This window comes from Theropithecus gelada, chromosome 4 (genome assembly GCF_003255815.1).
Source record: "Theropithecus gelada isolate Dixy chromosome 4, Tgel_1.0, whole genome shotgun sequence".
Taxonomy (NCBI): domain Eukaryota; kingdom Metazoa; phylum Chordata; class Mammalia; order Primates; family Cercopithecidae; genus Theropithecus; species Theropithecus gelada.
Window position 1 is genome coordinate 5226836 of NC_037671.1, and position 27413 is coordinate 5254248.

General features: G+C 45.1%; 1 long non-coding RNA gene across 1 annotated transcript in view; it reads left to right on the forward strand.

Moving 5' to 3' along the window:
- Positions 1-4536, forward strand: part of LOC112623524 — a 31933-nt gene extending 27397 nt beyond the window's left edge. Inside the window, exons 3-4 of the long non-coding RNA XR_003119156.1 lie at positions 1856-2191; positions 3034-4536. This is a non-coding gene — a long non-coding RNA (uncharacterized LOC112623524). The remainder of the gene's footprint in view (positions 1-1855; positions 2192-3033) is intronic.
- The last annotated feature ends 22877 nt before the right edge of the window (positions 4537-27413 follow it).

Sequence of the window (27413 nt, forward strand, 5' to 3'; positions counted from 1 at the left end):
CCGAGATGGCGCCACTGCACTCCAGCCTGGGTGACACAGCAAGACTCCATCTCAAAAAAAAAAAAGAAAAGAAATGTTAGCTCCATTGTCCCCAGTTTGGTTTCTTCATCGGCCTTTCCTAGAGATTTGCATATTGGAACACATGTTCATCTAAAAATCCTCCAGGGTAAAATCCTCCAGTGTTCCTTGGAATGAGTTTGAAACATTCTAAGCAAGATGTCATTCCATGGACACCCCTTGCTGTGGCCCTCTCATGACTCTTGTGTCCAGATGGTACTGGGGAGAGCTCAGCCTGTCCTTGGCCCAAGCAGGAAGGAGTCAGTGACAACAAGGACAGGGCTGGAGTCAAAGAGGAAGAGAAGACAAAAAATAACGTGTCAGAGTGTAGAGCATTTGTCTCTGAAGACGGGGCCAGAACAGTCCCTCCTTGGCATTCACATGACGTGGTTAGAGATTTCAACCCAAACAGTTATCTCTATGGAGGACAATGTCACCAAGGATCTTAACAAGTGGTAACTGAAAGCCAAGGAAAGTTTGGTAATTAATTTATTCTGGAAAGGTTGTCTTACTATGGGGAAATTAATTTTTTTTGAGACGGAGTCTCACTCTGTCGCCCAGGCAGGAGCGCAGTGGTGCGATCTTGGCTCACTGCAAGCTCTGCCTCCTGGGGTCACGCCATTCTCCTGCCTCAGCCTCCCGAGCAGCTGGGACTACAGGCGCCCGCCACCGCGCCCGGCTAATTTTTTGTATTTTTAGTAGAGATGGGGTTTCACTGTGTTAGCCAGGATGGTCTCGGTCTCTTGACTTTGTGATCCGCCCACCTCGGCCTCCCAAAGTGCTGGGATTACAGGCCTGAGCCACCGCGCCCGGCCGAAATTAATTTTTAAGGAAGCCACAGAGAAGTGACAATTAAAATAAACCATGTGTGGGCACTTTTTGGCAGTGTTTTGGGGCTTTCCTTGCCTCTATAGTGACCTTTTCTCCCTCGTGGGAAGGTTTTGGAGCTGTTTCTCATTGGCTCAGATTCATTTGCCAAATGGACTCTTAGCTTCACTCCTCCACTGCTGCCCACAGGGTCTTGAGAAATTTGTTTCACCTTATTGAGCCTCAGTTGAGTCGTCTGTGAATAGGAAGAGTCTTGATTACCTCTTGGAGTTCCTGTTATACATAAGACAGAGTATCTAGATAAACTGTGTGCAATTGAATTTTCTATTTTGCACCAGACTCCTTTTGTTTAGGAAAATTGTAAAGTGTTGAACAAGAAAAACCTCTTTATTCCCCTCTGCCTCTTACATCGAAAACTCTTAATTTCTAGAGACAAATACCTCAGTTTCCGTTGTAGCATATTTCAGTGTCTTTCATCACGGACAGCCAAAAAGTGTTATCTAGTTCATAAACGATGCACTTCCCTATTTGTCAGGACTGCTTGCACCAAACAGGGATTTCATTGTCACCTGGAGAGCGTGGCTTACATTTCGATGGGAGAAGACAAGGAAAGTTTTGGAGCATAGAGCGAGCTTCCCAGTCTCTGGAAGGACAGCACAGTAGAAAAGGGGCACCCCCAGCCCCGAACACGTCACAAGTGAGTATCACGGATGTCCAGGGCCTTGGCCTGGTTCCATATAGGCACTGTCCAGGCAGCCAGCTGAGGCTCCATGCAGGGTCTCCACTTCCTCCTCCAGGCATGCTGCCTCCTCATCCCTTTCAGCGGGGTCATTTAGGGCTGGTATGCTGGTTCCCCAGTACGGGAATCGCCAATTTGCCGCTCTTGTCACTTTTCCCTTGTCATGCTCTGTCTCTCTCTCACACACAGACACCTACTATTATTTAAAACATTGCTTTTGGCACTTCCCAGGCCAAGCTATAAATAAAGGATGGACTGACCTCATCAACTGTTAAATTGGAGCCATGATGCGTTGCCTGGAACATCGCGGATGACTCCGAGCAGCACAGCAGACCAACGGCTGAGAAAGAGCTCATTTGGTTCATCTAACTAGGATGCCGTCCTGCCAGAGCCCTGGGGGTTCTCATCTCCTGGGGCAAGAGCAGCATGCAACCCTCATGAACCCATCTTGGAGGGCAGTCGGGAAGCCCAAGACAAGACCATTGGGAGCCTCAGGGTCGCTCTGGGTGGTCTCTGTGCTGGAGAGCTGTACCTGTCATGAAAAAAACAGCTGACCATAAGAAGGAGGTAAGTTACTCACGGACAGGAAAATAAGAAGCTCCTACTTACGGCTGTGATATGCGTGGTAGCCATTTAATGTTAACGGCATCCATGTGAGACAGGTGCTAGTACTACCCCATTTCATATTGGAGGACATGTAGGCACACAGATTGTGTGACTTGCCCAAGGCTGCCCACCTGGTTAGGGGAGCTCCAGGATTCCAATCCAGTCTGAACTCAACACCCGGGGTGGCACCTACAGGCTGGGGTCAACCTGGATGACTGCCTGTTGTATGGCCTGGCAACTAAAAATTGTTTTTTACATTTTGAAATGGTTGAAAAAATTAAAATAAGACGATATTTCATGACATCATGAAATTACATGAAATGCAAGTTTCAGCATCTACAAATACAGTTTGACTGGGACATAGCCACTCTCATCTGTTTGTAGGCTATCCACGGCTGCTTACAGGGTCCACATAGTCCACAAAGCCTGAGATATTTACTCTCTGGCCTTTTACAGAAGAAGTCACCAAACACTATTCTAAAATGTTAGCATGCATCAGAACCCCTTGTGGGGCTTGTTAGAATGCAGCTTCCTGGCCCCACACCCAGTCTCTGATTCAGTAAGTCTGGGGCAGGGTCTGGGAATTTCATTTCTAAAAAATTTCCCAGGTGATGCTCATGCTGGTCCACAGATCACTTTGAGAGCCACTACCCTGAACTCCAGTGCTCTACTGCTTGTCATCAGGGTGGCCAAGTCTTTCTCACCATGGCACCATGGTGAGTGCCAAAGAAGCCTAGACATCCCTAGTGCCACCTGCTGTGCATCCACCTTTTGAGAAAGTGTCCCCAGTGATCTTTTCCCAGGTTAGCCTTTGTGGCTTGGGCAGCTGGCTTTTCAGAGATGTGAAACCACACATCTTCAGAGTGAACAGCTGCTTGCCCTGATGTGCTCAAGGGGTGCAGGATGTGGACACATCCTAGTGAATGAGTCGGAAAATGTAACCAGATCTGTCCCCAACAACCCGATGGGTGACATTGCCATCTGCAGCAGTGCTGTACTTCCTCCCACCGATTTGTAAAGTGCAGTCAGGACGCTAGATCAACTCGCTGCTGCCGAGGCCAGTGACCTCTAGGGCATATTTCCATGTTCTGTGCAGTAGCTGCTCGCCTTTGTAAGCATGTGAGTTATTCATGCTGTCTGTTGTGATCCTAAGGAATCCAACAGTCAGAACTAGAACTTCTGAATTACAGCCCAGCATTGCTGTTTGGCGTCACCAGAAAGCAGATTTTGAGATTAGCATGGGGGCCGTTAAGCGGGGCATTCTCTCTGGAGCAATGTCTAGCCGGGGTGGGACTGGGGAGAGGGAGAAGTGGGCTGCTGAGGATATCACAGAGAGATGGCAGCCTTTCTGCAGCAAAGGCCTGAGTGCACACTCACCTGGCTATCACTGAGAGGACCCTCTGTTCAACAGGGCCACTCGGGGGTTCCCCTGCATGGAGATCTGAGTGTCCAGGGAGGGGACGTGGTGAGCATTTCTCTGTTCAAAGGGTGCAAAGGAAAATCTGCTCCATTCCTGCCAAAGTGGTTGATATGGAGGAAAGGGAGTGCCAGTTCTATAGGCTGAGGTGGTGGCTGTTAGAACTGCTCCTGGGCTAGTTGGTGCTCTGGAAGTTTCCCCTCTATGTGAGATAAAAGAGCATATTTTTAAGAGCTGCAACTTTGAAGCTCTAATATAGAATGCTTTTAGTGGCAAGCAATACTTTGGAAGCAGCTTGAAGACCCCTGAAGATCCTTGGTGACCTAGGCAGTTCCTTTATTGCCAGGGCTGTGCAGGACTAAGCTTCAACAGCGCCACCATGGGGCAGCAGAAGTAATTGCAGTGGTGCATTGAGGGTTTTCTTTTGCACTGAGGACTCAAGCCCCACCTTCACCTTTGGACCTGGTAAATCTTTGGGGTTCATGGACAATTCTGAGAAGGAGATACTTAAGAGAGTGATGTTAGACTTTGATGTTTTGGTTTATTGTACCAGAAAATAAAATAGGTTGGATTTATAACTCAGTTTGTGGTTCATATCAATTTAAATAGCTTTGAAATGCTGATAGGACCATCATGGTTTTTCGTTGCTGAAATCCCATAACCAAAGCAATGCCTCAATAAGCTTTTAATCCACAGCTCCCACACCCAGGTCTATAACAACGTTTTTACATGCCTATGGGGAAAAAGAATTATGAGTCAAACATTTATAAAGTTAACTTTATTACATTTCTAGTCCTATTTTTTTATTCTGCTAGTGTATTGTTATGTATTTTCCTACATATTTAGGGCAAACATTTTCTTCCTCTTATAAAATGTTAGTGATTTTAAATGATGGGATTTTTAAAAATGTTTTTACTTGGCAAATAAAGACTTAGCAACCTAATACCTACCTCTCAAAATATTTGTAAATTGTACTGATCTATAAAATCTATTAAGTATGAGATTTGTTGATATGATGACTCATAAAAGCAATGTAATCCAAATTAAAATTTGTAAAATGCTGCATAATTTACATAGTATTTCTGTCTCGAGTATCTTTAAACCATCAAGTTAAGTGTGACTTCGGACGGGTGCAGTGGCTCACGTCTGGAATCCCAGCACTTTGGGAGGCCAAGGCGGGCAGATCACCTGAGGTCAGCAGTTCAAGACCAGCCTGGCCAAAATGTTGAAACCCCGTCTCTACTAAAAATACAAAAATTAGCTGGGTGTGGTGGCATGCCTTGTAGTCCCAGCTGCTCGGGAGGCTGAGACAGGAGAATTGCTTGAACCCAGAGGCGGAGGTTGCAGTGAGCTGAGATCACACTACTGCACTCCAGCCTGGGCGGCAGAGTGAGACTCCATCTCAAACAAAGAAAAGAAAGAAAGAAAATATCCTCTAGTCACTTCTAGTTACCACAACAGTTTGATTTTAATTATTAGAAGACCTACTTCTATGCAGAAATATGAACTCCAAACCTCTGGATATGGGGACAGAAATTGCCATAGCACACTAAAAACTTTGTCCAAAGAAATTCTGTCTTCTATTTTCTTTGCCGTTAACCATTTTATATCCTTGAGATGGTGTTGAGTTGAGCTGCAAAGCCGGCCTTGGCCACCTGCCCTGATAGTCTTGCCTAGATGCTCCAGCACCTTGCCCTGGGACATGGCCAAATTGGCCACCTGCTGTTTTGTTCGTCCCTCTGATTTCTGTCTCAGTTGCTCTCTTTTGGAGTTCTGCAGTTGTGTATGTGCTTTTTCTTGTTCTGGGTCAGTTTTTTTCTCATCTGTCAAACCAGGACACATAATTTTTCCAAGGTCACACAGTGAGGAAAGCCTTACTAAATCTTACCGCTACGATTCACGGCATTGCAGAGGCCCTGCAACAGATCTCAGAAGTTTTAGGCTAATTCCTTCATTTTACAGATGACTAAAATGAAATCCAGGGAGTTTAAGTGGCATGACGAGAGCCAGAGGATCCCTTCTTAAGTAACTATGGAACAAAGCCTTTGAAACACATACACTGGTACAGAGTTAGGCTGAGAGGGGCCTGAGCTTACACAATGTGGGCGCCCTCTTTCAGAAAGAAGAAATACAAAATTAAGTATACAATTGTTATCATTTTAGAAAGATAAAGGAAATTACCATGAATTACACACTTTCAAAACCTGTGAAATACCACAAACAGCATAGAATCCAAGAAAATAATATGTTTATTGCTTAATTGTCCAACCAATCTCTGCAATTCCTGTTTTCTTATATTTTCGTCTGCATAATGTTTGATTGCCTTTTCCTCTGACCACAGTTTTGTAATGTCATTTCTATAGAGATAATAGTGAGAAAATTCAGTCTTTAGCACAATCGATCACAATCTGGTTCTTATTGATAATTTGAACATTTTTCTTTCAGTTTTACAACTCATTTTTGGTAAGTCATGTAAGTTTTTGTGTTATTGTCAAGTTGTGGATAACTTCTGTCAACCTTCTTTCATATGTAAGCTGTAAGATGTGGAAAATCTTTTGACAAACTGGCTTCTGACTGTATCTTTTTCAGACTTTCATCCCCTTCCCCTCCATGTACTTCCCGTGCTGTGGAGCATGTTTGAGCTGGGAGATGACCTGTGACCCTGGGGGATGACCTGTGACCCTGGGGGATGACCTGTGACCCTGGGAGATGACCTGTGATCCTGCACTTCAGGTCACACGCTGGGTGCATCAGCAGAATGGGCTTCCTGGGCATTCCCGGAAGCTATGTCCACACCAGGATGGCAGCAATGATTTTACTGTGCCTGGAAGTAATGATGAGCTGTGTAAATGTAATCCAAGCTAAGTTTATCCCAATCCTCCACTTGCTTTGACTTGGGGCACTGAAGGGCTGTGTCCTAGGTGCACATACACATACACACACACATGCACATGCACACATAGAGGCTTCTGCAATTCCAAGCATGTCCCCTAGCCCCATGAGGCAGTCAGTGGCTTCACCCCACCTCTCAGCTCCTCCCTCGGGAACATGCAAATTCCTCCAGGGAAAAAGGATCTCCAGTGCTGAGCTCAATTCTGCCTTCTGGAAACTGGCTTTGTAATTCTTTACAATCTTGTTAGCACCTGAGCTTCAAATTATTTCTATGATAAATTTTGAGTTACAGAATCTAGCATACAAGGAAAAAGTAAGCATACTTCTTAGGAGATGCGACAATATGTACGAATACCAGCTGAGACAGCTAACAGTGGCAACAGAGCCACAAAGACTCCAGAGAGTGGAAGTACAAATTTATAGAAATAGCAGAAGAAAATAGAATGTTTAAAAGATACACAAACTTTCATATAATTATTTTTACTATGTTCAAGGAGATAAAAGACAATAGAATTTCAGCAGACATGAGAGGTTGTAGCGTATGCTACAAAAACCAAAGGCAAATTGGAAAACCAAAAAATTCAGTAATCAAAATTAAGAACTCATTGGTTGTCTTTGACAGATGAGTCATTGAGGATAATTGGAAAGTAGGATAGGAGAAAACAGAGTAAAACATGGTAAGGATAAGTAATGGAAAACTACAGAAGAGTTGGTCAGAGACAGAGGATACAGTAATAAGGTTTAACGTCAGCAAAAGAGGAGAGACTATGCGAAAGAAATTTTAAAAGTGTAAGGACATAGGAAAAAACAAACTCAGTTTCTCCTGCTGTACTCTCACAACACTCACACTTCTATGACCCCAGATGTGTGGAGTTTTTCTCCACATACCAAACAATTCTGCAGATGACTCTCCAGTGGGCACTAGCTGGGTGTCTTCTAATTCAGCTCAGCTCTGACGCTGTCTAGCTAGAGATTGTGTCAGATCCCACAGGTTGAAGGCTCATTCCCACAAGTCTATCCCTCAGCTCAGATGCCAATTGCAGCACAGGTGGTGACCTGTGCTTTTGACCAACCAGCTATAAGCTGGGGTTCCACCAACCCCCTCCTTGGGTTTATTTAATTTGCTAAAGTGGCTCACAGAACTCAGGGAAATTCTTACATTTACACATTTATTATAAGGATAAATTACAAAGGATACAGATGAACAGCCAGATGGAAGAGATACATAAGGCCAGGAATGGGAAAAGGGGCACAGGGCTTCCATGCTCTCTCTGGATACACCACCCTGCAGGAGCTTCTACATGTTCTGTTATCTGGAAGACCCAGAGCTCAGTCCTTTTGGATTTTTAGGGAAACTTCATTAGGTAGGTCATGATTGATTATATCATTGGCTGTCGGTGATCAACTCAATATTCAACCCTTCTATCCTCCCTGGAAGTGAGAGAGGTGGTTGGGGTCTGGGGGAGTAGGAGGTAGGCTGAAAGTGTCAACCTTCCCTCCTGGGAGGGTTGAAAACAGCGAACAGTCCCCCACCAGAGACTATCGAGGAGCTCCAGTCATCTCATTAGCATACAAGAGCCACTCACCACTCCAGAGATCCCAAGGATTTGGGGAGCTATGAATCAGGAAACCAGAAGACCAAATATACATTTCACAATATCACAGGAAGAAACATGATTAAGAACTTTCCAAACTAACTATAATGTAAAAAATCTGAAACATAACTTAAATGTCACAAAATCTGAAAACAAGTTATTTTCAATTAACTTTCTGATGCAGCTCTAAAATACTTTTTCTTACCTATTTTGGTTGTACCCTCTTTGATCACCTCCTCAAAACACAACAGTTTTTGCAGTACCATTTTCTATAGAGAGAATAGAAAGAGAATTCAGATCTTTCTCTAGTGTGTTTTATTAAAATTTACTATTGAAGATGTCGAGAATTTTTTTTACTTTCCCTTTTCAATTCAATATTGGTCACATTATGTAAAGTTCAATATGGTCTAGATTTGGGGAAACATTCATTATATATGAACTGTAAGATTTGAGAAATAAAAATAAAATTCTAAGCCCCCACGCAGCTGAACAGATCCCCTCTTGACCAAGGGGGCCCTGAAGAAACCTTAAAAACTGGGTTCCTGGCCATGACAGGAGGAAGGTCAGCCGGCCTTGTTATACCGCCCCCCTTGCTGACTGCCGTTGGCTTTCTCTTTAAGGATTACACAGAAACCAGCCCTTTGGAAAGACTTGCTCCACTTTCGATGCCAACCAGCCCTTATGCTGCCCCTCCCTTACCATTTTGACACAGGACTCACCATCATTCCTTCCTGATGAGAGACCACTAGCCACAGAGTGGCTCTGGCCAGCTAGGGACGCTACACACAGAGGGCCTCCATGTCCTCGGCTTCACCTTTTGATGTTTAGAGCCTACTTGTAATACATTCAAATGTTAAGTCTCCCCAAAGTGAGCAGGGAAGCACGTTGCATGCCTGTTAGCTGCTACACATGCCCTTGCTTTCCTGTTGTGAGTGTCCATCACTCCTCCTATGACTTGCTGAACATGTATACTTAGCCAACCTCCTCAGCGTACATTCCAATTCCATTGATCCCTCCCCGAAGTACTTCTTATGGAGGTTACACTTCCCAGTCTGCAAGATGGTCAGCCTGCAGGCTGCAATGCTTTATGAGAAATAAAATTCTTTTGCCAAATTTATGAACCTCATTATTCTTCAGCTGGCAGATTTCAGGGCATTTCAGTTTTTCATCTACAGTGACTGAACATATTCATTGAATTGATGACCTGCATGAGCTGGTTTGGTTAATGATTTCCTATAACAAACTTTTGCAGAGTTTATGGTATCTTCATTGATGTAACTAATTTGTCTCAAATCTACAAGACATTTAAGTCTTACCCTTAATATGTTCATAAGATTCTTGCATCTTCATTGATTAGATTTTCCAATAATCCAATGTCCTGTTCATGATTTTGACTCGGAATGTATTTGTTCTTTTTGATGGATTACTTTTTGAATTATCTGGACACTTTTTGGTTAAAATTGGTCATCTATATCAGAATAATTCCCACTAGTTCCATCACATAGCTTCTTGACATTTGTTCATATTCCATTGAATTTATTGAGAATTTTTCTCTCAGGTCCTTAATAAATTTAAGCTTGACAAAAGACAACACTTCAATATACATTCAAGTCAAGGGTTCATTTATTTTACTAAAATGTTTTCTTTTTCTTAATTGCTGAAAAAATGTGTTCCAATTTTATCAAATATGCCATTCCCGTCGAAAAAGAAAGAAAGCATTGTGAACTTTCCTTCTGACAAGATGTTGCTGACCCTGTGCAGATCATTTCACATAACCGATGATTAGAGCAATTTGTCTCTCTTCTGCCACACACGGCTAGGCGCTGTAGGATGCATTCTTATCGCTGGCGCTGCATCATCTATTCTTCTGCTTAGTGAGTAGATACAGTGTGCCACAGGGACATTCCTAGAAGCCATCCCTACATTAGGATAATTAGCAGTAATTTAACAGTAAGAAGACTACCTGAAAGTCACATACACTTATTCCATTAAATCCAAATTAATTATGTCCCCAACTCTACTGCCCCTAACTGGATCCCAAGTGGCCTGCGGGCACCACAGCTCACCCTGCAGAGGAGAAATATATGAATTGGACATAAGCACGGACAAAGATCCGAATCCACTGCTCTTAAAGCAGCTTACTCTTGCAAATTGTATTACATATGAGCACGAAGGCACAGTGTTAGGGGCCCGCTCAAGAAATACATGGACACATGGACACTGCCTGCGGTGCTCACCCCGGCCCTGGAAGGGGATCGTGCAACAAAGGGCACTGCGGCATCAGCTTTGTTTGTTTCATAGGAAATCTACTTTGGACACCTATTAATTAATTCATTTGGTCGTTTCTGTTAATTCTTAAAAATCCTACTATGTACCAAGCACTGGGGGATATCAAGGGCAGGCGAACACTGCATGTGAGTGAAGCTAGTTCTCTTTTCCCTCCCCCTCCTTCTCAGATGCTCTTTTCCAATTTTACAAAAGAAAGCAGGCTCTTCCTCACGTTAGGGCACATTCCTCTAGGAGGTAAAAGTGCTTGGGGCAACAAGGAAACAATTCAAAATATTGGTGTTGAGACACAAATGAGGAGCCAGCTTATTTTTAATACTTTGCCTTTAGTAAAATTAAAGGAAGATTTAATTAGATTGGCAGCTAATAGATCATTAAAAATAATTTTGATTATCAGTCATGACTTTTGGCATACTACTCAGAAGTTCAAAGAATTGAGTGACATTGCTCCAACAAATCCTTCACTTACCATCTACTTTTTTATGTCAACAGAGTTTCTTTGTGTTTACATGTACAAAACAAAAATTAGTACAAGATTCATTGCTGAGTTCTTTCTTATTCTAATAATATGTAGTTATTGTCCAAGAATGTGTAAGTGCAATTAAGAATCACACACATATACTGAAACATTTTTGAAAAGTTTGAAATGGGCAGAAGGATTACTGGGTGTCCTGTGCAGCCTACTGTTCCAGGTTGTCTCTGACTTTCACCATCTCTGAGCTATTTTAGAACACTGTATGTTGAACAAGTTGCATAGTAATACAAATAATTCTTGACCAAAGAAATGCTGAATTAGTTCCAGTGGTGATAAAATTAATTATTGCCCCTGTAGATGTTGACGCATTTTGCATCTATTTGTAAGTTCATTTCAACATTCCTAATTACCCCTGCATGCCCCCCGCTGCCCCAGCGTGTGTGTGTGTGTGTGTGTGTGTGTGTGTGTGTTGAATTCTATTTTGAACTGGTTGTAGTTGATATCTTACTGGTGCCCTCCTTGGTTAATGATGTAAACAAAATCTTTGATATGCTCACTTTATGAAAGTCATGAGGATTTTACCTTTTAAAAATTCTCACACACACACACACACGCACACACACGACAGAAAACAAACTTGACCTGTGTGCTTTCTACTTTTGAACTGTATTGAACATAATTTTTCCCTAATAAATGGCCAGTCTAGAGGTACGCTTTTTGCACTGTAACATGGATTTCTAAGATTCAGGGCAAATAATATTATGTATCCCTCCAAATTAAAAAAAAAGTCCCAGTTAAATAACTTCATGCAAATCTCGAGGACTGCATGGATGAAAGCAAGTTTCTAAAGGGCACCTGAGCAGATGTGTATGGAAGTGGAGGTATCAGGAGAAGCCCTTTAGCTTGGCAGAATTGGGCTGCTCAGGACCAACCTGCTGTTACCACCTACCGCTGCTCTGGGCTGACTGCAAACACCAGGGACTTCTCAGCATTAACAAGAGGATGCATCCCTGTCTCGCAGGGTCACTGTCTAACGTCCCTTCAAGCATGATGGCTCTGATTTTCTATTCCCAAGGCATTTTTTTTCTGATCAGAAATAGCCCAAATCCTATTTGTCAATTGCACCGTTTTGTTTTCTGCTACCTGCTTTTCTCTTGTTACGCTTTCAATATCTTTTCAGTGAAACACTCCCCAGTAGCTCCCCAACTCCCTTGTGCCCACTGTATCCACTCAGAAAACAACAACAACAACAAATTCATTGTTTACAGAAACTCAGAGGAGTGCTTGATTTTGTCTGGGGCCAACTAATTATATCTGCACAGTAACCAGAAAATTCCTCACGGTGCGTCAACTCCACAGCTAGGCAGAGGAGACAAAACTCAACCAGGCTGATGTACAGCGATTCAGACCCTCCCAGGAGTCGAATAGCACCCGGTGTCACCATCCTAGCAGCGCGGTGATACGTTAGACAGACACCCCTTCTGACTGGATGTGACTGGGCTTGAGGTGAGCAAGGAAGAAACGGCTGACATTAGATCCATTTCCGGGGGTGGGTTTTAACAGGAAGCGGAGAGGGAGCAACAGGGCATCTTGTGCTTGGCAGGAAAGCTTGTACTGAGTAAATATGTGCCTGAAGGGAGGCCAGGGGACAGCAAGGGGAAGGAAGGAAGAGAAGAGCGCAGAGGGATCCCTAAGGGGGGCCACCAGGGAAACCTCCCTGAGACCCAGGAACATCCAAGATGCCTGGAAAGTTCCATGCCTTTTCCCTGGGTTGGGAGGGTCTGTGGGCTACAGAATGTCTATATTTGTCAGTGTGAGTTATACCTCCAGGTCACACTCCTGTATTTCATCACACATGGGTTTTCTTCATCTCACAGAGCTGCAACCCGAGCTGTTTGTGAGCTCAAGGCCCGGCCCCTTAACATGTTTTCCCCAACTCTGAATCTTTTCATCTGCTTCCCACCACGTCCTGGAGACTTCCAGGTGTTAACTGAAATGACTGTTTGGGCACCAGGTTCAGGTGGAGCATGCTGATTATAATCTGGTTGGCTGAGAAACTTGTTGGCAGTTTCTTTCTTAACTCTCTCATGCCAATGGAAAACAAGCCCACTGCCAAACCCCATTCAGTAAGAGGCGCTAATGAACCTCCAGCAATCAGACCGTTGATGTCAGACTTGTTAGCTGGGGCCAACATTTGTGAACTTTGATTTTTAAGCCAGCTTTCACACACACACGCAAAGGCACATGCACATGCACACGCATGCACATGCACACACGTACAAACACATGCATACACGTGCATATTTGGCAACGTTTTACTTCCCTGCTACCCGCCTATCCATGAACCCACATTTTCCCCAATCATCTAGAGATCTTTTACCTACTCCTAGGAAAGGTCAAGGTCACAGGTATATATCCCCAGTCTTCTGGTGACAGAGAAACAGATTCTAATATTCAAAAGGAAGCTACAATTTATGTGAGCTTTTTTTTTTCCTTTCTTTTCTTTTTTTTGAGTTTTGCTCTGTCGCCCAGGCTGGAGTGCAATGGTGCCATCTTGGCTCACTGCAACCTCTGCCTCCCAGGTTCAAGCAATTCTCCTGCCTCAGCCTCCTGAGTAGCTGGGACTACAGGCATGTGCAACCACACCCAGCTAATTCTGTATTTTTTTAGTAAAGATGGGGTCTCACCATGTTGGTCAGGCTGGTCACGAACTCCTGGACTCAGATAATCCGCCTGCCTCAGCTCCCAAAGTGCTGGGATTACAGGTGTGAACCACTGTGCCTGGCCAATTTATGGGAACTTTTAAGAGTAAGAGTCGCCTGCTCCCCATATGCCTCAGTGCAGTGCCTGGGCACACTGAAGTGAAGAAGGCGCCTGCTCACGCTCTGGGTAGTGGTGTGCTGGCAAATGTTTAACAATCAGCTCTCCAACAGTGAAAAGCCCTGGCAGGATTTGCCTATTTTTATGGTGTAAATATTCCCTTCGTGGGTGATTCTAAGCCACCAACACAAGGCCACTCACATGGAGTCGTGAAGGACAGCACACGGTTGTCTCTCAGAAGCCAGCAGGAGCCAGCTTCAGCACCTGACTCGCTCTGGGCTTAGCTCACCATGAACCAATCTCTAAGTATAAATCAACTACCCAGAAAAGTAAAAGCCTGTGAAGTAACTAGGGTCAGATTTGGAAGTGGAGTGGTGAGGAGGATCTGAAAGGGTTTTTCAGATTCAGATTTCCCAAGAATTATCTTTGGCAGAGTAAGAGCCAGTAGTATCAGACACACGTCAGAATGATCAGTCTCTTGAGTTGGACAATATTTATCAAGCGTTTTCTCACACAGCACACTTTAATAAAAGTCCAAGCCAAAAGGGGCCAACCTCTGCCCTCTATGGCAATATAAATCTCCAGAAGTTGCTGACCTGTTTACAGGTTCTGACCCGAGATTCTTTATCCAACAGGAGCAGGGTTTTGTGAAATCTTAGGATTTGGAAAAGACCTCACAGATATGTGTTCTAGTGACTTTCAACTCTCGCAGACTCAAGATCCCACTCTTTCCCACTTTAGGGAGGAATAATGGAAGTATGTATTTGAGGTGTACAATCTGATCAGTTTTGTGTATGGATACAAATTTGGAACCATCAGCACCACCCTCTCCTTTTAAAAAATATTCTGTAACACACCATGAAAGAAATTCATCCACTTAGAAATAATTTTTAAAAATCGATATAATGATCCGTTGCTAAATGCTCAGGTAGTTTTGTGCCAGGAGGACGTAGTGAAGAAGTCAGATGGGTGCGTGTGCATAGAGAGCCATCAGAAATCAACAGTGTCAGTATGAATGAATGAACAATGAACAATGAATGCATACATGTGGGGCTCAAAAGTGGGCAGCTTTGCAAAATGTGAGCTGATTTTCCAAACCAGTGCCCAACCTTGTTATTGTTCCAACAATAACATTTTAAAAGTATCAAGATTTACATGATCACTGTGTACTAAACCTGTGTAAACTTTCTCTGTGCTTTTATGTAGAATGGGGTTAGATTCTAGGCACAGATAATGCTACAAGTAGGCTTCTCACCTACGTGGCCATACAGCAGAACATCCTCAGATCTTGCAGAATGTGAGATAGTTTTTGGGGAACAGTCCTGTGCATGGTGGGTCATTGCCTCCCTCATTCTTGTGACGACCCCGAAATGGTCCCATTGCTCTTGGCAAAGCACAAATGTACTTTAATACGTATTTTGCAGAAATAGCTCTTGTGCTCTAGCTGTACTGTTTTCAGTCATAAATAACATAAAGCTCTGGCTCCCACTGGCTTGGACAACCCAAGAATTTATGACCTCACAGAACAGCTTCTCAATAATGCCACTGGGAACCAAGATTCCCGTTCCATCTTTCCTGCTGCCCTCTGGTTGGCGGCAGGCTGGCTGCACAGTCCAGTACCTGCTGGACACCAGTCTCACCAGAGGAGAAGGGGATGTCTCAGAGATGCCCCTTCTGCAGGCTCCCTTATTTACCAGTGCCTCTCGGGCAAACGGGGCAAATGTGGTTGGTTAAGATGAGTCAGGATCTTCCCTCGGTGTCTTCATCTGTTTGGGCTGCTGTATCAAAATACCGTCAACTGGTGGATTCTAAACAACAGAAATTTATAAACAGCCCTAGCAGTCCTGGAGGCTGGAAGTCCACGATCAAGGTACCAGCAGGTCACTGTCTGGTGGAGTCCCACTTTCTTCATCGATGGCTTCTTTTTGCTGTGTCCTCACGTGGCTGGCGGGCCGAGGTGTCTCTCTTGAGCCTCTTTTATGCGGGCACTAATCCAACTCATGAGGCTCCACCCCCATGACCTAATCTCCTCCCAAAGGCCCACCTCCAAAACCTTCACCTTGGTATTGGTTTCCACACAGGAATCTTAGGGGGACACAGGATTCAGGTCATAGTATTCGGGCAGGAGATGACATCATTGTGAGCAGGTGGATACCCGGATAAAATGGGGATTCTAGGGGGAAGAAAAGGGGGATTGGGGATGTCACTTAGGCAATCAATAGACAGCATCCAGTATATAGAGAAACTGGTGACATGTTGACTGACTGTGGGTGGGGCCACGTGGAGAAGGGAGGGGAAGGAGGGTGGGGAGGCTGCACCCTGAGATCACTGCTCACCTTTCTGTTTCCTATGCCAATAACAGCAGAGGCCAGCATGAGGGGAGGAACCCAGGGCTCCGATGGTCCTGGCGTTTTGGTCACCCTCCATGATCAGCTGGCAACATGATGGGGGCGCTGTGCCTCAGTGGCATCTCACAGAACCCACAGCCCTGAAAACCATGCTTCCTGGTGCCCGCCCACTGGAGTGAGCGCCTTGGGGATTGGCTGGATTTGTGTTCCGTTTCAAGCCCGGCACTTACTGTGACCATCACACATGAAGCGCGTGATGGTGTTTTACCAAATGACTGAAGGCAGCTCTGTCTCTGGGTTGGCCACCTGCCATTTGGGCTACTTGTGGGTCCACAGCCTGAATTGCCAGTACATCTTCCACTTCATCCACCCCTGCTTCACTCATCCATCCTCCTCCCTCTCTATGCAAGGGCCGTTTTAATTCCTGCTGGGAAATGCTGAGCAGAAAGCCACTGTAATAACTGACTGTGGAATTCCTCCCTGGACAAAGCCGACTTTGCTTAGGAATATATCTAAATGGGCATGTTTGTTTATGAAGATGAGGGCATGGCCCACACTGGTCAGGAAATGACCAAGAAATGGAGGAACTGCATGGTATTAAAAAATAGCAGGAGACGGTGGGTGGAGACCAAAAACAACGCTTGAAAGAGAGGTGCGAGGGCACATTGACAGCATTTCCTCCATGTCGGGAGACCAGAGACGCACGCGGGGGAAAGTCAGCCGAGAGGCTCACAGGAGCAGCTCTGGAGGAGGGACGCCCGACTTTTTGTCTTGAATTATCAGCTACGCTGCGTGGTGTGCACCCTATCCCCATCCTCCTTAATCTTGAGTCAGGGTCTCCTATACACCCGCCGACTTGTGTGAGTGGAGGGCGGTGGAATCTGTGGCTGGGTTGGGGTGACATGGGACAGAGGGAAGGAGACCGTCATATGAGGTGAGCTGTGCATGAGTTCAAGAGGTCAGAAGATTGGAACAAGAGGTGACTGTGGGAATGTCACTCCCACAGAGTTTGCAGAAATCTTGGGTAGGGCTCTGGCCTTCTCACAGGATGTGGGAAGGAGGCTTAGCCAACTCTAGTTGAATCCTGGAGGACCTGGTGGCCCCACTGACTTCTGTGTTACACAATCTCCTCCGTTCACTTTTCTGACCAGAAATGGACGCAGGGAATAAAGAAACCTAGAAACCCAGGATCTTGATACATCAAGTTTGGTGTGACTATAAATGCAAAATAGTATGTGATAGGCACCTGGCAGCTCTGTTCACAGTTGCCCAAGCATCCATCGCATTCCCAGTATTTGCAGTCCTAGCAACTGGACCAGGCACCAGGAATAGCAGGCGTGTGGGCTCTGGTTGCCTCAGTGAGGGATTCCTCACATTGAACCCACTACCCTATGGCTGTATAACCGAGTCAGGCATTTCCCTCACTAGCTTTGTTACAAACAGTCTGCTGTTCACCACCTTGTGGCTGGTGGGGCTGACCTGGCCTTGGGAGTCTGGAAACTAATCTAGAGGAAGGGACTTCTGGGCTGAGACTCAAAGGATGGGATGGTGTTAGCCAGGCAAAGAAAGGAGTTTGATGAGTAACAAGCATTCTAAAAGTCCCCACGGCTCGGCCTGTCTCTGCAATGGTTTGATCAGAGTTGTGGTGTCCTATAAAGGAGAATTGCCTGCAAAATGACTTGGATGTCAGGTCTGTAAACTCTTAGCTCCTTCCTGAGACCCGTGTGTATGTGGGTGCACACACAGTCAAATGCACATCGCATCCTTTCCTCATCCTCCAGTGGACGGGAAGCTCTGATGTGCGTGTGTGTGTGTGTGTGTGTGTGTGATTTATGTCATTCTTTGCTGTACAAAGAATGAGGAAATGGTGGGGAGGATAAATAGAAGTTGCTGTTATAATTAGATGTGTGGGAGATTTTGATTGCTTATAAGACGGCGGTCTGAAAAAATAACACAGTACAGCATTGGTTAAGATTACAGATGCCCTCCATTTACAACAGGGCTACAGCCCAACAAACCCATCCTAAACTGGGTTTGTTGTAAAATATCCTGAGTCAAATATCTGTGGCTGATGGAGTGGGGCTCACTGCTGCTGCCTAGCACCACGAGAGAAGTACGGTTTCTATGAAGGCGTCACACCATCCTGAAGTCGAATCATTGTAAGTCAGGGATGGTCTGTACACACTTTGAGGCAATTGTCTTCGAAATCTGGCTCTGCCAAGTTCAAGCTACCTAGCTTCCTGGCATCTCTGTGACTCACATCTCTGTTTCTCATGGCAACCCATCTGACAGCATCCCTCTCATGAGCTGCTTGCGAGTGGGGACTGAGATCATGCATGTGAAGCACCTGCAGAGTGCTCACTAAACATCAGTCAATGTTACTGTTTTCACACAGGGGAGGAGCAGATCGAGATGACTCCTTTAGCTTCCCCACTCATGGAGGAGCAAATGGCAAGAAGCATCTGCCTCTGGATCAAAGAGAACAATCCATTTCTAGAGGTTCTATTTTACAAATTTGGTTCTCTTTACAAATGTGCTCACTCATCTTCAAAACTCTAAAGTAATAAAATGTTTATTGAACATAAAAATATTAAAATAATTAAATAATTAAAAACATTAAAATAATACTTGCCTGAGTACAGTGACTCATGCCTGTAATCCCAGCACTTTGGGGAGGCTGACATTGGAGGATTGCTTGAGGCCAGAAGTTCAAGACCAGCCTGGGCAACATAGCAAGACTCCATCCCTACAAAACATGAAAAGAGTAGTCAGGCATGGTAGTGTGCTCCTGTAGTACCAGCTACTTAGGAGGATGAGTTGGGAGGATCACTTGAGGCCAGGAGTTTGAGATCACTTTGGGTGTACTAGTTGGTTCTCACGTTTCTATCAGTAACTACCTAAAACCAGGTAATTTATCAGGAAAGGAGGTTTAATCGGCTCACAGTCCCGCAAACTGTACGGGAAGCGGGGTTGAGGAGGCCTTAGGAAACTTCCAATCATGGCAGAAGGCGAACAGGAAGCTGGCATGTCCTACATGGTGGAAGCAGGAGGAAGAGAGTGAAGCGGGAGGCGCTACACACTTTTAAACAAACAGATCTCATGAGAACTCCTCACTATCATGAGAGCAGCAAGAGGGAAGTCCTCCCCCATCATCCAGTCACCTCCCACCAGGCCCCTCCCACAACACTGGGGATTACAATTTGCCATGAGATTTGGGCAGGGACACCAATCCAAACCGTATCACTGAGCAACAGAGCGAGACCCTGTCTCTACATAAAATTAAAAAAATAATTTAAAAAAATTGCCATGCGTGGTGGTGGCCCACGCCTGTAGTGCAAGCTACACAAGAGGCTGAGGTGGGAGGATTGCTTGATCCCAGGAGTTCGAGGCTGCAGTGAGCTATGATTGCACTGCTGTACTCTAGCACTGTAGCCTGGGTAACAGAGCAAGACCCTGTCTGTAAAAGGGAGAGAGAGAGAGAGAGAGAGAGAGAGAGAGACTCTTTTTTCTACTTCCTATCACTGTATGTAGTAACTATGTGTTGGGTGGGTTCTTGAGGATGAACCCAGGGTTGTCCAGGAAAATTCAAAATGTCCCTGGGAAATTGCAGGCTAATAATGTCCCCAGGGCACCTTTGTAAACATGTATGTGAGCAAGCATTGAGTTAAGAGACGGAGATTTGGGTTGGAATTCTGGTCTTTAAGACCTCAGTTTTTATACCTCTCAAACAAGTATAATTTGCTTTGCTCTTGTGATTTGTAAGATTAAATTGCATCTATATAAGCAAAAGTGCTTATAAAAGTGTGAATCATTCCATAGGTAAAAAAGAAATACCTGTGTCCATTTCTCATTTGGTGTTGTTCTCTTAGGAAGCAGTCACTTCTTCAAGAATTTCTCAGGATACATGAAGAAAGAGTGACTGAAATAATTTTTTGATAATTGCCAAGCATTCAGGGGATGAATGTTTTGTTTTTTTAGATATATTATCTCACTCTGTCACCCAGGCTGGGGTCAGTGGTACAATCATAGCTCACTGCAGTGTTGAATTCCTGGGCTCAAGTGGGCTCAAGTGATCCTCCCACCTCGGCCTCCTGAGTGCCTGGGACTACAGGCACGTGCCACCAAGCCCAGCTAGTTGTTTTTTCTTTTCTTTCTTCTTCTTCTTTTTTTTTTTTTTTTTTTTGTAGAGATGAGGTCTTACTATGTTGCCAGACTGCTCTCAAACTCCTGGCCTCTAGTGGTCCTCCGGCTTCTGTCTTCCAAAGTGCTGGGATTACAGGTGTGAGCCACCGGGCCTGGCCTGAAAGGTGGGTTTTAGATGTCAGGTACTACTGCTGTTGCCTACAGTGATTGACGTCTTAAGCTGCCACAATTCAAAAGCAAGACAGCGAGTCCTGGGCGAGCCATTCAGAGTTCTGGAGCAGAGGGAAAATGAAAGTCATTCCCTTTCACTGGTGTAACTTTCCTTCCCAATGGCCGCCAAGACAACTCCCATTGGGGTGATTGAGGGGAGCACTTAAAGAAGGCATCACCAGGTCTAGTTTCTCCATAAAACGTCCCTGCTGTAAAGTTAGCTGTACGTCTCTCAAACTAGCCACTTTGAATGGCTCTGTCATTAGGAAAGAATTTAGTGGCCTTACATTAATATAAGCTAATGGTTTCTGGAGGATTTTTCAGCAGCAAATAATAAGTTTAAGCAGCCTCCTGAGAAGGTTGAATGACGTACAAGCTCTAAAGCACCTGAGAGCAGTATGTCTGCCCTCTCCAGGAGCAAAATGTTGGTTATTGAGCTTAGTTAATTTGCCTGAAAGCCTCTAGCTCCGACCTTGTATCTGTATTTGACCCTCCTATTTATTTCTCCCATCTCCATGGGTGACTCTTTTGTTCTTTTTTTTTTTTTTTTTTTTTTTTTTTTTTTTGGCACAGAGTCTCTCTCTCTCACCCCGTTGGTGTGCTGTGGGGCGATCTCGGCTCACTGCAACCTCCACCTCCCGAGTTCAAGCGATTCTCCTACCTCAGCCTCCTGGGTAACTGAGACTACAGGCACATGCCACCACGCCCAGCTAATTTTTGTATATTTAGTAGAGACGGGGTTTCACCATGTTGGCCAGGAGGCTCTTTTGTTCTTATCTTACGGTGTCTACTGTAGAAAATGCCTTTGGGTGTGTGTTTCTACATGTAAAGAAATTGACACATTGATCTTGATGAATGCATGGTAGAGAAAAGTAGGTGACATCAAGTCGCAATGCAGTGCCTTGAAGTGTGTAGGAATACTTCGGTGGACCTGAAAGACTGCCAGTTAACACTTTTCCTGACACTAACTTTTCGTAGTTCTACACCAATGACATGAGAACAAACCATAATCTGATACATGATGCATACATAACACACATAACATAAAATTAACTGTTTTAACCTTTCTTTTTTTTTTTTTTTTTTTTTTGAGAGATGGGGTCTTGCTCTATTGCCCAATCTGGAGTGCAGTAGCATGATCATAGCTCACAACGGCCTTGAATTGCTAGGGCTCAAGCCATCCTCCCAACTCAGGCTCTCAAAGTGTTGGAATTACAGGCAGGAGCCACCGTGTCTGGTGGCCTGTTTTAACCGTTTTTTAAGTTAACCTTTTTAAGCTCTGAGGCATTAAGTACATTCACACTGTTGTGCAACCATCACCATCATTTATCTTTAGAACTTTCCCACCTTCCTCAACTGAAACTGTGCCCATTAAGCAGCTTTCATTTTTATTGGAAAACAGGCAGGTTGCTGAGGATGACTGTCCACCGTGGCACGCTGACGCGCACGGACAATGCTCTCGGAGGAATGCCATTCTGGGTTGTGTCTCCACGGGAAGGGAGTCATCAAAGCAGACTCTTTGGGGTCTCCCAGAATGATGGGGAGTTCAGATTAGTACCCCAGCCATGGGGAGGGCCTGCAGTAACACCATGAAGGAGGGCAGCTGGACGCCCCCAGCAGTGCTGCAGCTTCATTTCCTGCGTGCTGCCGGCTTAGCAGCCCCTGGTGGGAGTGTGGGAATACACCCGGCTCCTGCCTGCGGTTCACACGCTGACCCTTCAAAAAAAATATCATCTGAAAATTTGGCTATTGCCAAATTGCCCCAAAGAAATGATCTTTGAGCAAAGGGAAAAGTATTTGTCACTCCTAGCCTGATGAGTTTTCTCCAAAGCAAACAGATGTGCCCTTCCAAAAATAACCATTCTGCCCATTGGGTCATAACTGTTTACATTCGGTCAGAGCCATAAAGAGCCAGGATTTAGGCCAGGAACACTGCGAAGAGGGCATCTCCTGGATGAAGGCTCTTGTTCTGCTCTCCGGAAAAGGCTTTCGGGAGAAAAGGCGGAGCCTCCCAGAGAGGGAGAAGGAAACAAGAGAGAGCAAGGGCAGGAGGGATTGGAAGAGTGTGGTGGGTGCGGTGCCTTGGGCTGGGTCAGTGCGCCCTGCTGCAGGCCTGGCCCTGGTACTTCGAAGGGCGGCCCCCAGTTGCTGTGGGCCTGCTGGCATTGTTGGGGAGGAGGGCAGGCGGCAAGACTGGGGTGTTTCTGGGGAGTTGATGGCATTTAGGAATTATTTTCTGAAACATAACTCTAATGTCTCATGTTTTCATGATCTGAAATTGCCTTGGGAGCCTTTTAGGCTTACTAGAGTCCCGGGGGCGCTTCGCGGACCTCCCGTGGAAGTTGTGGTGAGCAGCCGGAATGTTGACCCAGGAGCAGAAGCCACCAGGGGCAGTCATGACCACCCGCAGGCCAGCAGCATTGAGAAACAGCCCTCCTGAGGGGCAGCGCTCACACGGCCTGGAGGGAGTCTGGGGAAGAAAAGAAGGAGAAAGGACAAAGGCAATAGCGTGAGGGAAAGCCTGCTGCATGCCAGGCACCTGGCTTTATCTTCAGGTCTTCAGAGATCGCGTGACTTTCAGGAAAGGGTGGCTCTGAGAGCTTCAGTAACTTGTTGAAGGACACGTGGGGTATGCGTGTGTGCAAGTGCCGGTCTGCATATGCCCCCAGTCACAGGGTGCTCCAAAGGCGCGTCAGGCCTCCCGACTCCTTCCAGCTAGAACGAATGCTGACAATCAAAATAGTTCAGATAGTTTCAAGAAGCAGCAGACATTCAGAAAACCACACAAAACTTTTTTTTGAAAGTCTTAGCAATAGTTTGCATTCATGTAGTAATAAAATGATTGATTTTATGTGTACATCCAAGAGAGTTTACATAGATATGCAGTATTTAAAAAACCGTCCTATGAAGTCAGGCGCTAATATTCCCATTTTACAGATGAAGACATTGAGATTCAAAGAGATGAAGTGACTTCCCTTTAGGTTCATAAATGAAGAAAGAGGAAGACATAGTTCTAGAACCAGATCTTCCCATAGTTAAATTCTTTCTGTAACAACCCATTTTCTTTGAGCAGATCAATGTAATGCGTTTTAAATTTAGATTGATCGAAAGGTAACTGTCAGTTAAATCATAGTTTTGTTGGTCTGAAAGCCTTTTTAAAATTTTTTTTTGTTAAAAACACATAAAACAATGATTACCTGATAAACTTAGATTTTGAAATGCCAGGCTCTTTCCAGACTAACGTCTGTGTGAGTCTTGGATCCTCTGAATGACTTTTGCAGTGTTAAATATATAAAACACAACACTGAGTTTCAATACGGAAGGGGAAGGATGGTTAAGAAAATTTGGAAGAGTTAGGCAAGAGTGTAGGAAACTGTCTGTTTATTGGAAAAAAAAAAAGACTAAGTTTTATGCTATCCAATAAATATTGTATTTCTTTTAGTCATTTTCTCTTGTCCGACCTGTGCAAAGTACCCAAAGAGGGAAGAGAAGTTGTCTGAATGGAGTACACCTCAAGGTCCTGGGGGAATTCAGCAACAGACTGTGCAAGAGATCCACATACTGGAACTTTTGCTAAACTGAAGAACTTTAATTGCTGGTTCCCAACCAGGAAGGAAGAAAATGATTTTGATGTGTGAAATGTAGAGTCAAATAGATTTCCTAGAAGAATTTCAACTGTGGAATGAAGGACCTGTGGGAGTTGTGATGAAGCGTCAAGCCTGGAGGGGAGAGAAGAGGGGAGGAACGGTGTCAAAGAGTGATTGATAACAGAAGTGTCCAGATGTTTTTATTATTTACGTTTCACTCCCAGTGCTGTATTTGTAAATACTAGTAAGGTTAGTAACAGGACTTACAAAAGACGCTTAACCTCTATCAGGTTATGTGACTGATCCATGGCTACCTCTGGCCTGGACTCCCCTCCGAGACTGGGGCCTGTGTACCCCACTGCCCACTTCACATTTCCTCTGAGATACACAGAGCAGCTCAATTTCCACATTTCCAAAACCACGATTGGGGTTTCCCATGGAAGCTGGTGCATGTCCAGCTCATTCTGTCTCTGAAGCTCAGGACCCCCAGCTCCAGAGGGCAAAAGTGAGCAACCTCCTCCCTTCTCCTCCTAGCTCCCGCCTCGTCTTCACTCACTCCTTAACCCTCCTCAACCCTCCTCATCCCTCCTTATCCCCTCCTCACCCCTCCACACCCCTCCTCACCCCTCCTCACCCCTTCTTATCTCCTCCTCACCCTCCTCATCTCCTCCACACCCCTCCTCATCTCTTCCTCACCCATCATCTCCTCCTCACCCTTCCTCATCCCCTCCTCACCCCTCATCTCCTCCTTATTTCTTCCTCATCCATCCTCACCCCTCATCTCCTCCTCACCCCTCCTCACCCCTCCTCATCCACTCCTCATCTCATCCTCATCCCTCCTCACCCCTTCTCATCTCCTCCTCACCCCTCATCTCCTCCTCACCCCTCTTCATCTCCTCCTCACCCCTCCTCACCCCTCCTCATCTCTCTTCATCTCTCCTCATCTCCTCCTCACCCCTATTTACCCTTCCTCATCTCTTCTTTACCCCCTCACCCCTCCTCATCCACTCCTCATCTCCTCACCCCTCCTCACCCCTCCTCATCTCCTCCTCACCTCTCCTCACCCCTCCTCATCTCTTCCTCACCCCTCCTCACCCTTCCTCATCGCCTCCTCATCCCTCTATACCCCTCCTCATCTTGTCTTTACCCCTCCTCACCCCTCCTCATCCACTCCTCATCTCCTCCCCACCCCTCCTCACCCCTCCTCATCTCTTCCTTATCCCTCTTCACTGTTCCTTACCTTCCCCTCATCCTTCCTCCTCACTCTCAATGCTCCTCACTCCCTCGTCACCCCACATTCCCAGCACCCTCCTTCCCCAGTCCAGACCATCAGGGTCTTTGTCTTGGACCAGTGTGTAGCCTTTAGTCAGCTCTGTCAAACCCTCTGCTGCCCATTCCAAATGAGTTCTGACTCTGCAGCCAGATTAATCTTGATAAAAATGAAACTTGCAACACATCAATAGATTGTGCTAATTATTTCACAATGTATCATAACATTACGTGATATACCAAAAGCATATACAATTTTTATTTGTCAGTTATACCTCAATAAAGTTGGGGAAAAGCACAAAAAGCCATCCACAGCTTTCTCCTGTCCTTAGGAGAATGTGCTGTTCACATGGTGTCCGAGATCCTGGCAGAGGTGGCCCTGCCAGTGCCTTGAGCACCCCCTCAGCCCTGCTGCTCCCAGCCTCAGCAGGCCCTTGCCCTCACCATGCAGCTCTGCCACCCACTCTCTGACATGCCCCGTCTTACATGTTGGTCTCCCTGCCTGGACAGACACGTCTTCCTGGTTTTGCTGAGCTAACTCCCACCTACCTCTCCTTGCCCTTCAGACTGCCGCTGGGTCCTGATGTCCCCATGGGGCGGCACCCCCTGTTGGAAGAGCCTGGAACTCCCAGTGCTTCTGCTTGGAAGCCCTTTTCAGAATCCTAATTTAACTCCCGTTCGTGACTATTGAATGATTGTGTCTGCCTCTCTGGACTGGAAGCCCCACACGGGCAGAGACCGTTTCTGGCTTTGCCTTCCATATTTTTGAATTGAAAGAATCAATAATAAGTGAAATCTTAACTGAGCAGGAAATTTCTGATAGCGTTTTTGTGGCTGCCATTCCTATGGAAAGCCCTACCGTTCAGTCCTGGAGCATAACTAAGTTATGCTAATTTAGACAAGATAAGAAATAGAGAAGTGGTCATGGTAAGAACAGCCATGGAAGTGCAAACCTAGAAGATTATGGTAAAAAAACTCACTCTGGCAAAAATGAATCTGTAATATCATTAATAACGTTTGATTCTGCGTGAATTAAGTCTGGAAACACTTAGCCAGACCTCTTAGTTTCCTCTTTCTCCTCATTCTAACGAGAAGGCAAAGACAGGGTTGCTTTCTGCACATGACAACTTCCTAATTTTCTAGTGATTTACCCCCCTTTCTTACTTTTTCTGTTATCCTGGAGTTTTGGCTATCTCTGTACAATTAGACATGACTTTGGAGCTCTCAGAGGAAGAATCCTCACATATTTGGAGAATGTGGGGTTTGAGAAGAACTTTGAATGGTGTCCAGCTTTGAAAGATCTTGGAAAACTTCGCAGCCATCTCAGCTTGCTTGTCGTGATTTCTGTGGATTTTCACTTCAGTCTTTCAACGTACTTATCTGAAATTTTGTGGAGAAATTTAGTGTTAACCAATTGATCAGCAATTCGATGGTTTTATCAGCTTGCTAAAGTTGAAAGTTAATCTCTATCCAGGGAGGTTTACTAAGTGGAAGTTTGAGTTTGGGCTAAGGCTCCCTGTTCTGTGAGTGTTTGCCTGTGTGCATCCTATTCTGTGTCTGCATTATCGTTCTGAAGTTGCATGAAACTTACAAAGGCAACGGAAACAAGAAGTGATTACGTATCCATGGGAACTTGGGGATACTGTAAATCAGCCCCCCTGGCTCTGAGGACTGACATGACATCTTGGCTTTTAGATTTTAGGAACATAATTCAGTCCCAGTGCTGGGTTCATCTACGTGGCTTCTTCCCAGAAGAGCCTGAAAAACGTCCTGAGAGTTTTCAGATTACAGCTTATTAAAATTCTTAAATCATCTCAAGAAGGGAAACAGAACCTGAGTAAAACAAGTAAGCCTGGTGTTTTATGCTAAACAATTATTATGAATTGGACTGCCATGGAGACCCATTTCAGGCTTTGGTCGAATTTAAGTCACATACTCATGGCAGTATAATAATAAGTATATTATGCTTAAGATACATGTCTGTGCATGCCCCATGTAACACAATATTAAGAAACTTGAGGCCGGCTTTCAACAGCTGAAGCAGAAGTTTCAACAATTTTCCTGTGAATTAGCATCATTCTGAATTAGCGGCTTGGTTAGACAGCCAATTTGGACACTTCAGACCCCAAAGTGGTATCTTA